General features: G+C 44.1%; 1 pseudogene; it reads right to left on the bottom strand.

The window, feature by feature from the left end:
- Positions 1-221: 221 nt before the first annotated feature.
- On the bottom strand, positions 222-395 carry LOC115062645 (annotated as a pseudogene).
- Between the last annotated feature and the right edge of the window lie 2,924 nt (positions 396-3,319).

Raw genomic sequence — 3,319 nt, 5'->3', positions numbered from 1 at the left:
GAAAATTTCAGACCAGTTTCCCTCACGAACATATATGTAAAAATACTCAATAAAATACTCACAAACTGAATCAAAGAACACATCAAAGACATCATCTACCATGATCAAGTAGGCTTCATGCCAGAGATCCAGGGATGGTCCGACATATGAAAATCTGTAAATTTATACACCATGTAAACAAACTGAAAGAAAAAAACCCATGTGATCATCTGATTAGATGCTGAAAATACCTTTGACAAAATCCAACACTCCTTCATGATAAAAGTCTGGGAGAGATCAAGGATATGAGGCCCTACCTAAACTTAATAAAGACAATTTACAACAAGCAAACAGCCAAATTAAACCGATAAGGACAGATACTACACTTGGTCTTAGCCAAAAGGCCGAGAAGCAATTGAACATTAAATTAAATGAAGAGAGACTTAAGCAGTTCCACTAAAATCAGGGATAAGACAAGGCTGCCCACCCTCTCCATATATATTCAATATAGTACTTAAAGTTCTGTAGAATCCAAAATAAATTCAAGACCACCTAGCCCCTTCCCCCCTCTGAAGGGACTTTCCAAACTGTATAGTTTTAGTGGTCAAAATGACCAGACCAAGTCTATAGCTGCCAAAACAAGATTAGCTGTTCTCAAAAAAATAACCATAACAAAAAATAACAGTTTGCAGAAAAATTCTCCTACCTCACCTCCCACTAAATTCTGAGAAAAACCATAAGGGCAGGCAGAGTGAGTCATTAGGCCAAAGCTAGTCACCCCACGCAAACCCACCAATGCCTGCAAGGGTCACTTGCTACACCAATGAGAATAAGCCAGCTCGCCCTGTTGCCTAAATCTGCCCCTTACAAGGTATAAAAAGTGTGTTCTTTGTTTGTTCAGGTTTTCTCCTCTTGCCTGCGTGCTGAGGGGAGTCCACAATGTGTTGGATCAATAAAAAAAAAAAAAACCTCTTGCAGTTTGCGGCGATGTCAGTCTTTGTGGTCTTTGTGAGTGAAGGTCTTTTGGCAGACTCCCAACAGTTCTAGCTAGAATAATAGACAACTAAAGGAGATCAAGGGGCTACAGATTGGAAGGGCAGAAGTCGAAGTATATGTGCAGATAATATGATAGTATACATAAATGACACCAAAGCTTCTACCAGGGAACTCTTAACATCTATAAAGAACTTCACAAAATAGATGGATACAACATAGCTGTGAGCCCACGAGTTCTCACTTGGCCCCCTGTTTTTTCCCTTTAATTTCTTTCTTTCTTTCTTTCTTTCTTTCTTTCTTTCTTTCTTTCTTTCTTTCTTTCTTTCTTTCTTTCTTTCTTTCTTTCTTTCTTTCTTTCTTTTTCTTTTTCTTGTTTTTTCAAGACAGGGTTTCTCTGTGTAGCCTTGGCTGTCCTGGAACTCACTTTGTAGATCAGACTGGCCTCAAACTTAGAAATCTGCCTGCCTCTGCCTCCCAAGTGCTGGGATTAAAGGCATGAGCCACCATGCCTGGCTCCCTTCAATTTGAGATAGCAGAAATGGCATCAAAATGTAGGACTGCTGCATCTTGGTGCTCTCACTCAGTATATGCAAGCTACTGGCAACATTATCATCATGCAGTGTTTTGGAGGCAAAGCCACCAGAATGCCTACAGAAAGTTCAGGAACTCCTATTTCACTTCCCTAAGATTCTTCCCTTATGGAGTTCTTCCCTGGAACTCTCTTGCTTATGAGGCTGGGCATTCTTGGAACTCTTAAGCTCAGCACATGGCCTGGCAGGAGTTTCCCTACAGTGTTTTCCATCTCAAAAGCTCTGGGCAGCCTCTGCATAACAGCAGTAGAATCTAGACATCCACTAGGACATCATGCATTTTGCAGATAAATGGATAGAACCAGAAAATGGCATCCTGAGTGAGGTAACCCAGGCCCACAAAGACAAACACGGTCTGTACTCATTTCTAAGCGGACATTAGTCATAAAGTAAAGGATAACCAAGTTATAGTCCACAGCTCTAAGGAACTAAGCAACAAGTGGGGCTCAAGAAACATGTGTGAATCTCACTGAAAAGGGGAACAGAACAGACATTGCTGGTGGGTGGGGGATGGGAACAGGAGGGATCAGGTGGGAGGAGGACAGTGAGAGAGTACTGGAGAGACAACTGAATCAGGGAACATCTCTGGGATGAGCTTGAAACTTAGGGCAATGGAAACTGCCAAGAATCTATGAGGGTGACCCTAGCTAAAACTCCCAACAGTGAGGGACATGGAACCTGAACTGGTCATGTCCTGTAACTAGACAAGACTCTTAGTGGAAGGACTGGGACTTCAACCCAGCCACAATTTTGACCTACAATTTATACTGCTTACAGGATGTGCTGGAGTTAAGGTGGAACAGAGGTTGAGGGCTAACCAGTGACTGGTCCAGCTCAAGACCCATGCCACAACAGTTATCCCACGCCCTGGTATTGCCTGGATGGCCAGCAGCCAAAGGCTGGATAACCCAGGGACCTAGGATAGAACCAAACAAGACTGGCAAAACATCAACAACAAAAACGTCAATAACGTGATGCCTAATAATATTCTGCCATACTTAGGTTGGTGTCTAGCCCAATTGCCATCAGAGAGGTTTCATCCAGCAACTGATAGAAACAGATGCAGAGACCCACAGCCAAACATTAGGCAGAGCTTGGGGAATCCTGCAGAACAGAGGAGGAAGGATTGTAGGAGCCAGAAGGGTAAAACACACCACAAGAAGACCCACAGAAGCCATCAATCTGGGCCCATATGGACTCATAGAGAATGAACTGCCAACCAGAGAGACTGCATGGACTGACCCAGGTTCCGTGAACATATGTGATGGACGCGCTTAGTCTTCTTGTAAACAGCAGGAGCAGGGGCTGGCTCTCACTCTGCTACCTGTCTTTGGGGCCCTTTCCATCTACTAGGTTGCCCTGTTCAGCCTTAATAGAAGAGGCTGCGCCTAGTCCTACTACAAGTTGAAATGCCATGGCTGGTTGATATGCATGGGAGGCCTGCCCTTTTCTGAAGAGAAACAGGAGGAGTGGGTAGGAGTGGGGAAGAGAAGGAGGTGGGGGGGAACTGTGGGGAGAGGAGGGAGGGGAAACTGTGGTCAAGATGTAAAATAAGTAAATTAGTGAAAAAAATCAGGCTGAACAAGCCACGGGGAACAAGCCGGCAAGCAGCACCCTGCCATGGCCTCAGCTCCTGCCTCCAGGTTCTTGTCCTGCTTGAGTTTCTGTCCTGGCTTCCTCCAGTGAAGGACTGTGATCTGGAAATGTAAGCTCAATAAACCGTCCCCCCCTTTTTTGTTTTTTTTTTTTTTTTT

The sequence above is a fragment of the Mus pahari genome, chromosome 19 (genome assembly GCF_900095145.1).
Source record: "Mus pahari chromosome 19, PAHARI_EIJ_v1.1, whole genome shotgun sequence".
NCBI lineage: Eukaryota > Metazoa > Chordata > Mammalia > Rodentia > Muridae > Mus > Mus pahari.
The sequence above is the reverse complement of the archived record's forward strand: the minus strand, read 5'-3'. Positions and strand labels throughout refer to the sequence as shown.